Below are 19940 nucleotides of genomic sequence, written 5' to 3' on the forward strand. Positions count from 1 at the left end.
AGACTGTAAGGTGCGTGAGAAGTGCCCGACAAGACAGTCACATCTATGGCAAGTGCTACAGGAAGTGTGGGGTGAAATGTCACCTGAGTATCTGGACAAACTGACAGCTAGAATAACAAGGATCTGCAAAGCTGTCATTGCTGCACATGGAGGATTTTTTCATGAGAAGTCATTGAAGTCAAATTGTAATAGTAATTTTTCACATTATTAATATCCTGACTATACATTGTGATCAGTTAAATGCCACTTTGGTGAATAAAAGTACCAATTTCTTTCCATAAGAGCAAAATCTGTACATTATTCCAAACTTTTGGCCGCCAGTATACTTTTTCATATTTTTCTTATTTGACATTATATATCTCTGGGTGTAAATAAGATGGCTCTGGAAAACTGCCAATCATGTCATCTGTATCTGAGAAACTTTTTGTGTTGATATGACAAAGCAATCAAAAGTTATAGCATTACAAAAATAATTTATCTTAGTGTCCAAAAACATCTCCAAACAAATAAAACATAATAATTGTACATAAGAACTAATTACACATGCAAACACAACAATGACTAAAGGTTTGCACAGCATGCAGACATGATTTTAGTAATGAGATTTCACAGAATGAGTTTCATTCTGTGTCATTTGAGTCATCATTGAGTCTGTGTCATGTATTTGGCGCCATCTCCTGGTGGTCATATGTAACATTGTGCTTCATGTGGATTATCTAATGATCTATGCATCTGATTACCTTGTGTATGGACTATTTTGAAAGATAATCACCTCCTCTAAATAATTATGTGAGATATTTTATGTTCCATTTTTTTTTTCATGAAGTTATAAGCAAAAACGCGGCATACAAGCAACACCAACATAATTGTCAAAGACATATAATTAGCTATTACTCGCTATATTTTTGTCTGTGAGTAAAACAAATAGACTGGTTGTATTCTACTTTTTGAGAGCTTTCCAACAACATATGACACATGACTATTTGATGAGTTTGATGTTTTTACTGATTGCAATAATATATACAGTGCAATTTTTATTTTGATAAATTATCAAAACGGAACAGTTCTCATTTGTCTACAAATTTCAAAGCACTTGTTCAGTTTTGGTCATAATGTCTACATGCATTGGAAAGTAGAGCTTCTAAACTTTCAAACGATACCTATTTTGTGTTGGTCAAGACTGTGGTTATTAATATTTTGACGATTCTTTTTTTGTTCTAAAGGGCTCATCCTAGCTTAAAGGGTTAACATGCCAAAAATATCAATCTTTTTACATGTATAAACAGTTAATAACATATTAATGGCTTACAATATAGTTTTAGATGAAAACCATTGGGTTATGACTGATTTATAAGCTTAAATTCCACCTGGTCAAAATTGACCTGCGATCGCAAAAGGTGTTTGCAGATTCTGAACGCAATAGTAGGGTTTAAAACCTCATCTGTTTGGGAGGACATTTAACTCTTTTAGCGCCACACAGTGGACATTTCACCTTAGAAATGCCACGATGCATGATTCGTTACGTGCTATGTGGTTCATGTCATTTAGCCAAAATGTCGCCACAGTCACGTAATTTTCATGAGATCAGGCTGCTGATAAGGGAATGGTTGTTAGAGGTCAGGTGACCCTGCTGAAGAGACTAGCATGGCTAGTCACCAGTGGTGGTGGTGTAGTGGGCTAAAGCACATAACTGGTAATTAGAAGGTTGTTGGTTCGATCCCCACAGCCACCACTATTGTGTCCTTGAGCAAGGCACTTAACTCAGGTTGCTCCAGGGGGATTGTCCCTGTAATAAGTGCACTGTAAGTCACTTTGGATAAAAGCGTCTGCCAAATGCATAAATGTAAATGTAAATATGCTGTGTTTTGGATGCTAGTGTCCAAAACCAGCAACACTTCTTTGGTCAATCTGTATTGGTCAAGTTTTGCTGTGAACATGCTGTCTGCCACACCACAACCAAATTGTTTTATTAACAATACACTTTGCCAAAAACCAGCTCAGCCCAAAATCTAGAATCTAGTCTGTGTCTTTATATTTTTGTTTCTTTTTGTCAGGTTGTTTCCTGTCATATTTACTCTGATTTCTCAGCTTTTCCAGTTCCTCTGTGGAACTCTTGAGTGGAAAGTTCTGGAATCAAAACTCAGAACTCTAATCAGTCATTCTCTCATCTGTCAGGGACTTCCGCCGTACAGTTGCCGGTCGCATGACTGCGGATTAATTAACGCATGCCACCGTTAAATAATGGAGGTATAACTGAGGGCTGTGACTGTGCCAGTCTCCTCTGGACTAATTATTAATCAAGCGCTCGGGCATGTGCTTATGAATCTGTGTGTGTCGTTGACAGATGGTTAGGATAGAACGGTAAACAGACTGACGGTGATTTGAGGTGAGATCGAAGGGTTTAACACGGGTGCTTCAAATATAAAAAGCTTGAAATTCGAATGGGATTCATGTGTATTCTGAGCAGTTTGAAGAGGGTTTGAGTGTGTGATTTGTGAGTCGAGTGAACAAGTTGAATCAGAATTGAGTTATGGATTCTGAGTGATGCTTTGCATCTTATTAAACATCTGGATACGTCCTTCCTAAACCACAGTAGAGTACCGGAAACCCACGTTAGATGTGATAATAAATATTCTCCTGTAGATTTATACTTTTTCACCCTCCAGTGCTCTTACCAGATGGCAACACTACCTGAATATTCATAATCAATGTTTTAAAAGAAGCAGGGCTGATGCTTTGTTGTGGTTTGTCAGGCGAGTAGCTTGTTAATTACGAATGGAAAATCTACAGGGTGGACTGTTTTTCTGGCATTGTGTCATGAGAACAAAGTTCTTTAATGATAAGTTTGGAGATCTCTCGAGTCGAACGCTTCATCAATGCACAGAAAAGTGAAGTTTATTTTCTCGGCTCGCTCATTAGCGTGAAAACAGTTGGTAGGCAGATGTCTTAGCGTCCCCAAACATCAAGTATTAGATTTGCTCTTAAACGTATAATTATGGAAGATGTGCTGTTTTCCACTGATGAAACCCCGCTAGCAAACTCTCACACTTTCACTGTTGATGTGTGCAATCAACTCAAGCATAGTAAGTGAGCTGTGTTTACACTGCACGGTTTAATGCACAAATCCAATCTTTTGACCATATCCAGGTTTTTTTTTTTTTTTTTTGTAAGACCTAACCGACTGTGTTTGTGTTAATTACCTGCCAAGATGCACTAGGCTTTAAGCCAGCACTATTTAGTGTAGTACTAATAAGTGTTTAACATTAACGTCAATGACAATGCCATTATTTTACATGCCATTGTTCTTAAAAATATCGATAAACATCACAAGAAATGCCTACAGTTAATTTTTTAAAGGAGACAATGGCTAACAAGGATGATTTCCCATGCAAGCATTCATGCACCAATCTGAGTGCAACCAAAACTTTCTGATAGACTTGCTGTGCTTTCACCTGTTTGTATATTGATTTCTTTCATGTTTTTAATCTCTCCTCTCTGCAAAATGCATGCTTGGCATTTCACAATCGGTACCTCCAGAATAACGTTGTTATACATGCGCAGATTTAAAGAAAATCATGTTTCAGTGGAGTTTAATGTCAGAAATATGAGACAAATATGAGTTTGATGCGAGCGTTTAGATGCAGGTCAGATGTCCTGGTATTTTGGATATGTATCTGATTTAAAACCATGTTTGGAAGTGGCTCAGATCGTATGCAAAAAACATCTGATCTCATTGGGGGGGTTTTTTTTCTGATAAGATGTGAGCAACAAAATCCAATCTCTGTCAGATGTGAGTTAAAAATAGTTTGTTTGTTTTTTGACAATGTAAATGCAGCCAAAATTGTTAAGATGTATTCAAAGCAGTAATCATTTTCACAAATTTAAATAAAAAAATTTAAATAATTTGTTAGAAAAAAATAACTCATTTTGAGTGCTGTGGAAAAAGTAAGTGTACCCTTGGATTTAATAATGAGTCAATCCCCCTTTAGCAGTAATAACCTTCCTTTGTGATGTCCTGCCATGGACACCATACCTGTTTAATGTTTTCTGTATAGCAGACTCATGAACAGAGATGTTAACCAGTCCCAATGATTCCTTCGTCTTTATCTGTCACTCCAGGGTTCTTCTTTACTTCACTGAGCATTCTGCGGTGTGCCCTTTGAGTCATCTTGGCTGGACGGCCACTTCTAGTGAGAGTACCTATAGTACTAAATCATCTCCATTTATAGACAGTTTGTCTAACTGTGGACAGATGAATATCTGAAGCTCTTCCAGATAACTGTGTAACCCTTTCCAGCTTTATGCAAAACAACCATTCTTGATTGTAGGTCTTCTGAGATCTCTTGTGAGGCATGGTCCACGTCAGCAGATGCTTCTTGTGAATAGCAAACTCAAAATGTTTGAGTGCTTTTTATAAGTCAAAGTATCTCTAACACACACCTCCAATCTCGTTTAATTAACTGGATGCCAGGCTTGCCAACTCCTGACTCTAATTAGCTTTTTTGTTGACGTCATTAGCCTAGGGGTTCACATACTTTTTCCAACCTACACTGAGTGTTTGAATGATGTATTCAGTATGTACAAGAACAATACGATAATGTGTGTGTTATTAGTTAAAGCAGATTGTGTTTGTTCATTATTGTAATTTGGATGAAGATCAAACCAGATTTTAAGATAAATTTGCATCTAATTCCAAAGGGTTCACATACTTTTTCTTGCCACTGTAATTAATTTTTCAAGTGTATGAGTTCTTCCATGTTAAATCAACTTTCCCGGCTGACATTTTGTTTATTTTGCTAAAACGTTTTCTTGAAAAAAGTTAAACATAAATGATGATGAATGCCAAAATATGAATTGCCATGGATCCATATTTACAGAGTACTGGGGGTCAAAATGGCCATTTTCGCCAATGATTTTAGAGCAGAACTACAGGTTAAAAAAAATAGCCCTAGAGAAGTGCTGTGATCTTAATATCCTTTTAGATTCTGAACAAACTTTGCTTTATATATCTTCGGTTTTAAGGCCCTATATGGTTAAATCCCAGAGATATGAGGCTCTCAATGTGACTCCCTCTGAAAATGGTTAAATGTTACCCATTTTTAATGGTTAAAAGGCAAATGTTGCACACACTGCAAAAAATGATTTTCAAGACGAGTATTTTTGTCTTGTTTTCCTGAAAAATTATCCAAACATTCTTAAAATGTGATTTATTTACTTGTCAAGCAAAATGGCATAAGATATTACATTTTGTTTAAAGATAAATCTGACAAAATTTGGCTAACTTTAGTCTTAAAACAAGAAAAATAATCTGCCAATGAGGTAAGCAAAATAAACGTGTTTTCCCTTTTCCCTTTCAACATTATTTGTACTTCAGATGTTTGAAAAACTAGCTTCATACCATGTGACCCACATTTGGTTTTCAACCATTGAAAATGGGTAAAATTGAACAATTATTGCATGGAGCCACACTGAAAGCCTCATATCTCTGGAATTCAACCATAAAAGGCATTAAAAATGAAGAGCGATTGTTCTGAACCAAATATGTGTATATTGATTAAAAAATGACAAACAAATAAATTGAGTTAACATGGAATGACCCACATGCATTCACTAGGAATCGAAGCAATGACCTTGAGTTGTTAATGTAATACTCGACTAGTAACACAAGCGCTTACAGTAACAATGTGAAATGACGTAAGACTATATTAAAGCATTGTTTAAACTAATACCCCAAATAAGTTTTGGTTGGCTTGTGTTTACAGGATTTTAGCTGTAGTTTTAAGTGTAAATTCCACAATTCAAGCAATCAACTGATTACTCAAGATCTTAGTGTCAATTTCAAAGACAAACGTGAACAAACATGGAAAGAAATCAGAAATGAATCTGCAAGACTTTTTTTTTTCTCTAGCGCTTATCGTTATTTGACTACATTTTGTTTGGTAACAGGAGACAAAGTCTTCACTGTCCAGTGGCGTGTTTGCTGTTATGATGGAATAGTCCAAGGAAAATAGGTCAGAAGTCTTCATACGGCAATGGGATTTAATAATTCAAAGTATTAATGAGGCTGTGGGACCGCTGGTAGACTGCCTTTGTTTAAAGCACAATTAATTCATGCCACATGACTCTTAAAATTTGAAAGGATTCAGGTGCTGAACGCTATTTGTCATGCTTCCTTCCGTCATCAATTAAATGCTCAGCGAGCCGTTGCGTAAAGCGTGTGAACCACAAACTGAAAAAAAACCCCAAAAACAGAGACGTCTTCTACAAATAATCTCAGGAGCTGTATTGAGATTAACATAAACTAATCAGATACAAACATGAGTACTTTTGAGAAGTTTGAGGATAAATAAATGTGTTCATGTAGAAATATGTTGCTAATTTTTATAATTGAGTTATTGTTCCGAGTTGACTGATTAAAGAATAAACATACTGTAAGAGGTGCTGCTGTTCATAATCAATGAAGCTGTTTATGATGCATCACCATGAATAGATAACACCTGTGAAATGAAAATGCATCACTTTTGCAGATTTCTACCTGTTATTTTCTTATTTTGCAGGAGGATTAAAAAATGGAAAATGTAATTAACCCTTTAAGCTCTGAAAGTGTTGTTAAAGATTTCCTGTTTCAGCTGCATACCCAAAATTAAAGGCTTATAACTCGACAAAAAACAACAACAAGGATGGTCAAGTGTTTGGTATCACTGTAAAGAAAACATTGAAAAATGTTAATGATATAAATGATGATACATTCTGACATTCTCACCCTAAAAAAACGTACTTTTTTTCTTATTTGGCTTATTTGACATTATATATCTCTGGGTGTAAATAAGGTGGCTCCGAAAAACTTACTTTGTTTTGTTCCCAATCATGTCAACTGTATCTGAGAAAATGTTTGTGTTGATACGACAAAGCAATCAAAAGTTATAACATTACAAATATAATTTATCCTAGTGTTCAAAAACATCTCCAAACAAATAAAACATAATAATTGTACATAAGAACTAATTACACATGCAAACACAACAATGACTAAAGGTTTGCATAGCATGCAGACATGATTTTAGTAATGAGATTTCACAGAATGAGTTTCATTCTGTGTCATTTGAGTCATCATTGAGTCTGTAAAATGTATTTGGCGCCATCTCCTGGTGGTCATATGTAACATTGTGCTTCATGTGGATTATCTAATGATCTATACATCTGATTATCTTGTGTGTGGACTCGTTTAAAAGATAATCACCTCCTCTAAACAATGGTGTGTGATATTTTATGTTCCCTTCTTGAAGTTATAAGTGAAAATGTGGCATATAAGCAACACCAGCATAATTGTCAAAGACATATACTTAGCTATTACTCGCTATATTTTTGTCTGTGAGTAAAACAAATAGGCTGGTTGTATTTTACTCTTTGAGAGATTTCCAACAACATATGATTTAATCATCTCTCTGTCTGTTGATCAACATGTGTGTCCCTGTGATCCGGGTAAAGATGTCTTTCTGTGAATTAAACACACCGGCCGACGTCCTGCTGTGGCTGTTTGTGTGTATGTTAGGCTAATGATAACTCGCTGTGTTTGTGATTGAACGCGGTGGGCGCCCGTTTTCTGTTCTGATCTGTTAGCAGGTGATCTGATGTGTTTAACTTGCTACAGTTACTCCTCATGTGATTAAATCTGTATATCTACACCTGAACATTCACCGCCAGGTCATGACCCTGACCTACAACTGCTGTTAGTGCGCTCTGCTAGCCGTTCTCAAGGGATTTGCGTTAATACTGAACAGACACTCTAGTTCCACTGAATCAGAAGAGATAACAAGATTTCTCTTCACTCATTTGATGAAAGATAACACTAATTTCACAATTCCCCAAAGTGAGAGCCGGAATATTCAACCTTGAATTATTCTCTCTTCACAGTGTGGAAAACGGCGTGTTAATGGTCTGTTTATTGCGATGATCAAACATAATGAGCGTTCTCGCTGAAGATCAGACCTCAGAGGATTTATTGCTATATAGCTTTAGCCGTTTACAAATGAGTTTCTGTAAAGATTACAGTATATAATATAGTGTAAGAGAGAATGCCAGGAACATTATTCCTTTTGTCAAGACTCCAAATCTTCCCTCCATCCGCTAGTTGTTGTTTTCTGCTGGAATTTGTGTTTTTCTTTCTCAGGGTTTGTGGTCAGATTAAAGTGTGAAGCTGCTTTGAAACTGTATCTAGCAAAGAAACAAACTGCTCTTAATTTCGGTTCAATTAAAGTCAAAACAGTTCAAGTTTTAAAAAGCTGTTTGCTACACTACAAGTCACTCTGCAAATAATAATTTCTTACTGAGAATTTCTGGTAATAAATAAAATTCTTGAGAAGCAGAATGGTAACGAAATCTAACAACATTTGGTGTGGTTTATGCTTAAAATAAGACAGAACTGTTTGCCAATGGTGTTAGAAATATAATCTTATTTCCCCTTTGAATCAAGTTTTTTTTCTTCACTAATGTTTGTTAGATGTCTCTGAAAACAAGACAAAATACATATATCCTGTTTTAAGAATGTTTGGATATTTTTTTACTTTTACTTAGTAAAGGGGCTAACTGAAGCTAAACTAGAAAGAAAAAAAAAGATGATGATTTTTTCCCTTTTTTTCCAGGAACAATATCCTGGAAAAAATGATTTGTATTATTATTATTATTTTGCAGTATAGAAAAAGGGTTTAACTACATCACATTGAAATTAAAAAAGTACTTTTTACTGAATATTTTTGTCTTATTTTCCAGGAAGAAAATATCTGAACAGCCTTAAAACAAGAAAAAACTACAAAAACTTAATTTGTATTTATTTTTTAATTTTTTTACCTCATTGGCAAATATTTAGCACAAAAAATATTAAATTGTTAGCTCTCTCTAAAAACAAGTCTAAATGTCTCATGTAAATTTACTTCAAGTAATTTTTTCTTGTTTTAAGATATTTTTACTGGAAAATAAGACAAAATTATTATTATTATTATTATTATTATTATTATTATTATTATTTTGCAGTATAGAAAAAGATGTTGAACTACATCACATTGAAGTTAAACTGCAGAAAAATAATAAAAAATTACTGAATATTTTTGTCTTATTTTCCAGGAAGAAAATATCTGAACAGCCTTAAAACTGAAAAAATAAATAAATTATATATATATATATATTTACCTCTTTGGCAAAAATGTAGCATAAAAATTACTAAATTGTTAGATTTCTCTGAAAACAAGACAAAATATCTCACGTAATTTTGCTTCTCGTGTTCTCTTTTCCTGTTGTAAGAATTTTAGAGATTTTTACTGGAAAACAGACAAAAATACTAATTAACAATTTTTATTTTTATTTTTTTATTTTTGTGCAGTGTACTTAGAAAAAGTGTCTAACTACATCACATTGAAGCTAAACTACAGAAACATATTTTCTTACTGAATATTTTTGTCCTTTTTTCAGGAAAAAAATATCTGAACAGCCTTAAAACAAGCAAATAAATAAATAAATATATAAATAAATAAATAAAGCACAATGGCATAAAATTGTGCGTCTTGCTATTAAAGAAATCTAACAAAATTAGGTGTAGTTTATGCTTAAAACAAGAAAAAACTATTTGCCAATGGTGTTAGAAATATAATCTTGTTTCCCCTTTGAATCAAGTTTTTTTTTTTTTTTATTCTTGTTTTAAGCAGAAACTTTACTACATTTTTAGCTCTCTGAAAACAGAATGTCTCAAGTAATTTTTTCTTGTTTTAAGATATTTTTACTGAAAAATAAGACAAAAATATTATTATTATTATTATTATTTTGCAGTATAGAAAAATGTGTCTAACTACATCACACTGAAGCTAAACTGCAAAAAAAAAAAAAAAAGAAAATTACTGAATATTTTTGTCTTTTTTTTCCAGGGAGAAAATATCTGAACAGCCTTAAAACAAGATTTTTTTTTTTTTTTTTTTTTTTTTTTTAACCCCATTGGCAAAAATTGAGCTTAAACATTACTGAATCGTTAGATTTCTCTAAAAACACGACAAAATATCTTATGCCATTTTGCTCCTTAAGTATATGTATCTTGAATTAAGAATGTTCAGATGTTGTTTCTGGAAAAAAAAGTTCCGATTTTGTAATGTTGGCTCACAAAAGGCTTACAATGAGCCAAATGTTGCTGACAGCCTCAGTCACCATTCACTGTAATTGTATAGAAGCAAAAAAAGATGCAGTGAAGTGAATGGTGACTGTGGCCACGTCTCACTACTTGGTTTTCAGTTTCTTAATGTCATTATTTTTTAAGGTATGCGGTTATGGAGAATGTTTTTTAAACACACTATTTTCAGTGGAAGAAAATGTCATTCTAACGTAGCTAAATATATGTGTTTTTAAACGAAAGCGTATTAGTGTGAACATTCTGCATAACATCTACTTCCATGCTCTACAGAAGGAAAGAAGGGATTACAGGTTTAGAACGACATGATGGTGAGCAAAAGATCACTTTAATAACAGTAGTGTTTTGTGTTGACACTGCTAATTGCTGGGAAACATTGCTTTTTACTGGTAAATTACATTGATTTGAAAACAGCTGAGATACTGTCACACTACTGAAAATGTAAAGTTAGTAGTATGTCTAGTTTTAGTCTATTTATCCCGTCTGAAGAGCTTTAAGTGAGGAACGCTGATCGGATCAGGAGCTTCTTTTCACACTGTTTTCTTCTGCAGTGTTCTGGGTGGTCAGTCGGCCCAGATCGAAGCGCAGAGGGACGTGAGGAGGGCAACTTCTGAAGCGAAGCCGTATCGAACAGACCGCTCATAGAGAATCGATTCACATCCAGATAAACACACGGACCGCCACAGCTATTAGCAGCCCAGACGATGGATTAATAATATCAACCACAAGAAATTACATATAAAACTACATCTGCCACAGAGCCGAAAGCCAGATAAGATAAATATAGTGATCATGTCTCAGCTGTCAAAAGTAACCGCGTGATTCTGAGACAAGCATGCTGGAACGGTCTATTGTTTTCCCCAGGGGAGTGTTCCAGAAGATTCCATCGTCTGCTTCTCTGCGGCACTCGGGAGAGATTCGATTGTCTCTCCTGCTTGTTTTTTATTGTCCAAATTGCAGCCGCGCTCTGGCGGTTGTGACTTGTGGGGTGCAAATGGCACTCATGCATTCACATGAGCACAGAGAGGCCGGTCACACGTTGCCACGCTGTTCCGCATCAGCATTCCGGGCCTGTGCTGGGAGAGAACGGAATAATGACCAGGCAGGCTGGTGCAGCTCGCTCAAATCGACCCCATCAGACGGGCCACTTAAACATAGAAATTGTCACAATTTTCTCTCCATTTTTCAAATGACAGCACTCTGAAAAGGAAAAGCAGCGGGTTTATTCACCTGTTTGGATGTTAAACTAAGTGAAAAGTAAATTCCTAATTTCAGGGCTCTTAAATGATCACAAATGTGACAAACGATACAAATTAGTGGCAATACATATATATTAGTGACTGCATTTTGTTTAAAAGCATTGTATACAAGTACAGATGTTGTGTAGTTGTGTTGTGTAGATGTTTTGATGTTGTGTAGTTGTGTTGTGTAGATGTTTTGATGTTGTGTAGTTGTGTTGTGTAGATGTTTTGATGTTGTGTAGTTGTGTTGTGTAGATGTTTTGATGTTGTGTAGTTGTGTTGTGTAGATGTTTTGATGTTGTGTAGTTGTGTTGTGTAGATGTTTTGATGTTGTGTGGTTGTGTTGTGTAGATGTTTTGATGTTGTGTAGTTGTGTTGTGTAGATGTTTTGATGTTGTGTAGTTGTGTTGTGTAGATGTTTTGATGTTGTGTGGTTGTGTTGTGTAGATGTTTTGATGTTGTGTAGTTGTGTTGTGTTTGTTTGTGATTGGAAAAAAGATTATTTGGTTGTGTAGATTTTGACTAACGAGTTGTTAGTTAGTTATTAATTTGTTTCAGCATAACAACTTACAGTATTAACAGAGTTACACTGCAAAAAATGACTTTCTTGGTATTTTCGTCTTATTTTCTGATAAAATATTTAAACATCCTTCAAAATAGAAAAAAAAAATGCTTTTGAATCTGAGTGACAAGATATTAAGAAATCTAATGGAGTTTATGCTTAAAACAAGAAAAAACGATTTGCTTTGAATAATTTTTTTTCTAACAACTAGTAAGATTAACTTAATTTTTATATTGCAAGTTTTTTACACAGTGTTTTAAGCAAAAAAAAAAAAACGTTTCTTTTATTAAATTAATCAAAGGTTGTGAGTAAATCTAACTTGATCATTTTTCATAGTGTATCAAAAGTTATGAGTAAATTTATCTTGATTATTCTTCATAAAATTAATTAAAATTAATGAGTAAATTTAATTTGACATTTTTATGTAAAATTAATGACGTTATGAAAAAAATTTAATTTGATAATTTTATGTACAATTATTTAACATAATTAAATTGAATTTGATAATTTTATTTAAAATTAATTGAAAATTATGAGTACATTGAATTTGATAATTTTATGTAAAATTAAACAATATGAGTACATTTAATTTGATAATTTTATTTAAAATTAATTGAAAGTTATGAGTAAATTGAATTTGATAAATGTATGTAAATGTAATTAAAAGTTATAAATAAATATAACGTGGATCACTTTACGTAAAATTGATTAAAATTTATCTAGAAATAAAACTGATCAGATTTAATAAAGTAAAAGTGCAATTTTTTACTTTGACCTAATGCATATATACTTAAAAAAAAAAAATCTATATTTTTTTCTTGTAATAAGCATAAACGTAGGGTTGGGGAGTAACTGGATTACGTATATAAAATACAAAATATTAGTAACTTTGTTCCACTACAGTTACAATTTTAATCATTGATAATTAGAATACAGTTACATTCAAAAAGTATTTTGATATTTGAAGAGATTACTTTGGATTTTATTGTCATTTTTCTAATTTAATATTGTCTATTCAGTAAAAAAAAAAAAAAAACGGCAACATTTATCCATAAAAACGCTCAGACAGATGAAACAGAAATCAAATAAATACACAATTAGAATAATATATGTTTTGCCAATGTTATGTGGTTAGAGTATTTTTTGCAAGAATAAAGGTTGTTTATATAAGAAATTCTAACCAATGTATCATTTAGCATCATATAGAAAGCTATAAATAATATATTTTCATGAACTTCATGAACAGAATCCACATATGATCAGAAAAAGATGTCATTGTTTACACACTTGAGTTTTAAAGCACGTTTGGAGCAGCAGAAATGGATATAAACCTTGTGTAAATTTCCATGTGAACATTTAGCTTTAAGCTTTAACCCTTTTACATGCACAATTATACCAGACATGATTGTGTTTTTTCTTTCAAGGAAATCCTCGTTAGATAATAAAAACATTTATCTAGTAAGACCTTTGATATTAGGGCAATTCTTAATAAAAATTGTTGTATTGTTTTCCTGTAAATTATCTAATAAATCCTTAAAATAAATATACTTGAGAAGCTACATATTTAAGATTTTTCAGAGAATGTATTTTTAACATGTGTATTTTGTCTTACTGTACTGGCAGAGTTTTTATAGTCAAAACAAGTGAAAAAATCTACCAGTGCTGAAGAAGTAATCCAAAGTATTTAGATTACATTACTGACCTTGAGTAATCTAACGGAATATGTTACAAATTACATTTTACAGCATGTATTCTGTAATCTGTAGTGGAATACATTACATTAGTGCTGTCAGTCGATTTAAAATTTTAATCATGATTAATCACATCATTTTTCATATTTATCCACGATTAATCACAGTTCTTGAAAGTGCTGTAATTTGACACTATATATATATTTCTTTTCCTGTCAAAATGCATATATTACCTCCTTAGGAAAGAACACAAAACATGTATCAATATAATGCTTTATTAACATTTTCCAAACAAAGTCTTCCACAGTATAAAGATGGAAATGCCCTAAAATAGCACCAATTCATAGCACGTGTTCATCAGCGCGCTGACACACGAAAAATGAACCATTCAGTTGCATTGTGTTTCAAAAAGATGCAATGAAAGCGAATGGTGACTGAAGAAAACATTCTGCCTAAAATCTTCTTTTTGTGTTTGTGTTCTTGCAACTGGGAGACCATCTTAAAACCATTTAAGACTACAGTATCAAATCACCCTTAGGATGGTCTCTAGTCATTTTTCTCGTCTGGAGCCTTCAGTTTCATTCACTTTAATTGAGTTTATTTTGTGTGCTTTAACCAGATAATGGCCACTAGTGCTCTCTCTCTCTCGCTCCTTTGACACTGATCAGCAGAGAAGAGAGATGCGCGACTCGGCCAGCGGGCCTGATTATCCGTCCAAATCTGTGTGGCGACTGCTCTGTTTCACCATCCAATCGATGGCAGGCAGAGCGGCGGCTCGATTGATGATGATGATACAGTGATTGATTGGTTAAATCCTCTCAAGTTCAGAGAGCCCAAACAGGCAGTATATATACACACGACTCCGAGCGAGAGAGAGTGAAAGCTGCTCACCAGGAGCTGCCAATAGAAACATGAAATAAGAGACAGAGAGGAAAGAGTCACGGGCCCCTGGGAGGAGAGAGAAAGAGCGCTTTAAATGACCTGAGATTGGCTGGTGGCGTGCGTCTTAAGGGACACGTGGGAAGAGACAAGGCGTTCGTTAAAGCGCTGGGCGGCTATCAAAACAGATTGAGTGGAGATTTCCTGCTGGAGGGGAAGCGGGTGAAGACCAGTAACTGCTGAATTGGCTGAGAGAGACTGTAATGATCTGCCTTGTTGTCTACTGCCTACATAGGCAGCTCCCTTATAAGACTGCATCAAACAGGCTGTCACGTTAGCATGTTGCAAAGCTAACAACATGATACTCTTATAAGCATAAACATACATAGCACACTAAAATATTAGATATTAAATAAATGAAGTATATTTATAATTATGTCAGCATTTCCTCGACTCATCCACAAAAGACAAAACATGTTGCTGCCCTAAAATTTGGCCTAAAGAAGGTACCTTAAAAGGCAGCATAATCATGCTGACTACACTTTGGAATAGTCTGGAGTGTGTCTATGGTGCTGGTAGGCAGCTCACTAGGGTTTGAAAAGGTTAGGTAAAAGGTAGAGTTTATAATGTGTACATTATATGCTGTGATTTACTGCTGTTTTAATTACAGCGATAACATGAACATTAATTCACTGTAATTGGACGGCTTTGACCTTCAGTCAGGTCGACTTATCCATTTAATTATTTTTACCTGTATAGTTTTGTTTATGGCTGTATTGATTTACACACACATACACTCACACACATAAACACACACACACACTCTCACACAGATACACACACACACAAACACACACATAAACACATACACGCACACACACAAACACACACACATAAACACACACATGAACACACTCACACAGGCATACACACACAAAAACGCATAAACACACACACACACACACACAAACACACACACGCGCATAAACACACACACAAACACACATGAACACACACACACACACACACACTCACACAGACACACTCACACACACACGCATAAACACACGCACACACACAAACACATGCATAAACACACACACACAAACACACACACATGCATAAACACACACACAAACACACATGAACACACACACACACTCTCACACAGACACACTCACACACACACGCATAAACACACACACACACACACAAACACACACACACGCATAAACACACACACAAACACACATGAACACACACACACTCTCACACATACACACACACTCTCACACATACACACACACTCTCACACAGACACATACACACACACACACAAACACACACGCATAAACACACACATGAACACACACAGGCATAAACACACACGCATAAACACACACACAAACACGCATAAACACACACACACACACACACACAAACACACACACACGCATAAACACACACACATGAACACACACACACACTCTCACACAGACACACACACACACACACACACACACGCATAAACACACACGCATAAACACACACATAAACACACACACACAAACACACATGAACACACTCACACATACACTCACACATACACATACACAAACACATACACATACACTCACACACACACACACACACAAACACACACACACACAATCACACACACACACATGTTGGTGCAGCTATCATTATGAGGACTCTCCATAGACACAATGATTTTTATACTGTATGAACTATAGATTCTATCCCCTAACCCTAACCCTACCCCTAAACTAACCCTCACAAAAAACTTTCTGCATTTTTACATTTTCAATAAAACATCATTTAATATGTTATTTCCCTTGTGAGGACCGCTGGCTAGTCCCCACAATGTAGGTGATCTCAGGTTTTACTTTCCTTGTGGGGACATTTGTATATATAATTGTGGAGAAAAACAGTAAAGCTTTAGAATGAGTGTCATTTGTCATGCGAGAATATTGTCAGACTTTCTGTGTGTGTGAAGCTTTACTTCATAGATAAATTACCACCTGTGTCTACACTGAAGTGACCAATATCACATTGCACTGTGACCGTATGAATTCACTTACACTGAAGGGTTAAAGGTCAACTCAGAATGTCACTAACAACAGACCAATCAGCAGTCAGTTAGAGGCTCGACTTCAGCAAATAAAATCCAATAAAAATAAAAGGCTAATTTTGGAAATCCATTGGTATAAAACTTGACTTTGCATGTTTTTTTTTTTTTTTTTGTTTTTGTTTTTTTTTAAGAATAGTGGAATAATTGTGTTCATTTTGTTAGTGTTGCTCTACATGTAAACAAAAGCATGTTTAACAACAAATTATGACTTATATTCAGTTTTAATTTGGACTGTTTTAAATTTAATTTAACAAAAATTGTCGTTTGACAAAAATGTCTTGTGTTTAGTCAATATTTTGTCTTGTCATTCAATACATTTTACTATAATTTTTCTTGACGAAATTAAAATTTTATTTGACGACAATGTGCATATTCATGATCTGTTATACTATTATAATACAGAATTATAATAAGAATTATAATATATAAACAGAAGGGGGTTTTGGTCCTTTGGTTTAAACTCTCTATTTTCCCATGATGTGGTTGACATTTGAACACATTTATAGTATGAATTTGTAATGTACTATTTCTGTTGTAATATTCTGTTGTATTAAACGGGAAAAACAAAATAAGTACAAAATAATCTCTGTCATACACAATGTGCTTAAACTAACAACACACAAACAATTATAACATTTCATTAAACATTCACAGTGCTAGGGAAAAAGTATGTAAACCTAGTCTAAAGATTACCAAAAAAGCTAATTAGAGTCAGGAGTTGGCAAACCTGGCATCCAGTTAATGAAATGAGAGTGGAGGTGTGGGTTAGAGATACTTTGACTTATAAAAAGCACTCAAACATTTTGAGTTTGCTATTCACAAGAAGCATCTGCTGCCTCACCAAAAAGAGATTTCAGAAGACCTACGATCAAGAATTGTTGCTTTGCATAAAGCTGGAAAGGGTTACACAGTTATCTTGAAGAGTTTAGATATTCATCTGTCCACAGTTAGACAAATTGTCTATAAATGGATGATTTAGTACTATAGGTACTCTCACTAGAAGTGGCCGTCCAGCCAAGATGACTCAAAGGGCACACCGCAGAATGCTCAATGAGGTAAAGAAGATCCCTAGAGTGACAGATAAAGATTGAAGGAATCATTGGAACTGGTTAACATCTCTGTTCATGAGTCTGCTATACGGAAAACATTAAACAGGTATGGTGTCCATGGCAGGACATCACGAAGGAAGCAGCTGCTTTCCAACAAAAACATTACTGCTTGCCTGAATTTTCCAAAGACCACCTTGACACTCCACAATGCTATTGGGAAAATGTTTTGTGGACTGATGAATCTAAGGATGAATTGTTTGGGAATAACATGCAACACTAGGCATGGCATAAAAAGGGCACCGGATACCAACATGAAAACATCAACATCATCCCAACGGTGGTTTAGGGCTGCTTTGGGGCCTGGACCGCTTGCCATCATTGAGGGAAAAATTAATTCCCATGTTTATCAAGATATCGTACAGTATAATGGCAGTGTGCCAGCTGAAGCTCAGTAGAAGTTGGGTGATGCAGCAGGACAATGACCCTAAACATCAGTATAAATCCACTACAGAATAGCTTCAAAAAAAGGAAATTCACCTTTTGGAGTGTCCCAGTCAGAGCCCAGACCTTAACCCAATAGAGATGCTGTGGAATGATGTTGTGCAAGTCTAATCCGTAGCTACCGGAAACGCTTGGTTGAGGTTATTGCTGCCAAAGAGCAGTTATTAAATCCAAGGTTCACATACTTTTTCCTACAGCACTGTGAATGTTTAAGGGGATGTTCAGTTTGACAAAAAACTTCAATTTAATGGATGTCCTCAAAGGTTAAAAGTGTTCTCCAAAAAATGTAATGTTTTTTCCAAGTATTCTTTTAGTGTTTGGTTTTGTTGTACAATTTTTGCTTTATATAAAAACAATACAGGTATGTGGTACAGTAGGCCATCATTTAGATATGTGTGTGTGTGTGTAAAGGATTGTTGTTGTCGGGGGTCTTCCATCATTGTGTACTGTGGAACTTTTCCCAGTGTCTTCTAATGTTGAAAGTTTACTTTTGTTACTCCTGCAATAACAAAAGGCCTTTTAAGTGTGACTGGAAATCTTTAGGAGAAATTGGCTCCTGTATCGAGGGGCGGTCATATTGATTCTTGCCCCCGGCTGGCGCTGCTAAAAAGATGGATAGATTTGTGTGAAGCGCTCTGTGTGTGCGCAGCTATGAAGAGCATTGTGTGTTCTCACAGAGAAGTGAACGCTTTAAAACACATAGTGAAGACGTGTGTTGTGTTCATGAGCGCTGAACACTGCAAGCTGCATCGAACTCTCTCGCTGTCTCTCATTGGCTGTTTGAGGTAATGAAATCTCTTTAAAGCTGTTCCTTCTCTAGCACACACACAGGTCTTGCCAATTACTTGCCTTGTCTTTGCTGGTTAGCCTCCGTTTACCCGATACCAGCGCTGAGAGACACTTTAAAGGGTCGAGTGGTGCTGTACTTGTTGTTTTAGATAATTACTTCACTTGTTGTACTTCACTCGTTGTGCTGGAAAGATTCAGAAGAACACAAACTATCTCTGTTTTGGCTTCATAATTTACATTTACGCAAAGCCACATATAGTGAATTCACTGTATGCATTTTATCAGTATGTATGTTCCCTGTGAATCAAACCCAGGAACGTTGCTACTAGGGGTCAAAGTTTGGCTAATGAGATGGTAGATGCTGTTACCAAACCATTCTGGTGGCAAATTGCATCTTTCTTCTATTAACGGCCATTCGGAAGTAACAAGCAACATACAAATCACAAATATTTTATTGTATTATTGTAGATGTTGTTTTTGGAGGGCCTTTTAACCTCCTGAGACCCCGCATCCACCTGCGTGGACATTATGTTTTGGCTTCGCTATACGCAACGCATAATTTTATTTCATTTAAACCGACTGATCTCAGTTAAGGAGACTCTGAGCTGACAGTAAAGGGTTAAACTTTCGACGCACTGAATCATGTGACAAAACAACATGGCGCTGATCACAGCGGAGTTTGTCTTTGGGAGAAACACCAACAAAACTACATCTGGTAAGAAACCTCATTAAGTTTTTACATTGAAACCCGTTTGAGTCAAAAGATTAGAGTCTCTAGTTTCATCTGATATACAATTTTACAAATTTGAGCGATTTATCACGAAACGCCACGCTGTTAAACACAATGACCACTTACGTGGACTATAGGCTCATTTTCAGTTCTCCTATATTTACTGTGTATTATCACA

At 35.1% G+C, this 19940-nt stretch overlaps 2 protein-coding genes across 4 annotated transcripts in view; one reads left to right on the forward strand and one right to left on the reverse strand.

The window, feature by feature from the left end:
• Positions 1-19940, forward strand: part of LOC127443011 (receptor-type tyrosine-protein phosphatase mu-like) — a 384365-nt gene that overhangs the window by 70851 nt on the left and 293574 nt on the right. The gene's annotated exons all lie outside the window — the stretch shown is intronic.
• Positions 13573-19940, reverse strand: part of LOC127443052 (yjeF N-terminal domain-containing 3-like) — a 479510-nt gene continuing 473142 nt past the window's right edge. Inside the window, exon 7 of the transcript XR_007897593.1 lies at positions 13573-13673. The gene's annotated coding sequence lies outside the window, so the exon portion shown is untranslated. The remainder of the gene's footprint in view (positions 13674-19940) is intronic.

Source organism: Myxocyprinus asiaticus, chromosome 6, assembly GCF_019703515.2.
Source record: "Myxocyprinus asiaticus isolate MX2 ecotype Aquarium Trade chromosome 6, UBuf_Myxa_2, whole genome shotgun sequence".
Lineage (NCBI taxonomy): Eukaryota > Metazoa > Chordata > Actinopteri > Cypriniformes > Catostomidae > Myxocyprinus > Myxocyprinus asiaticus.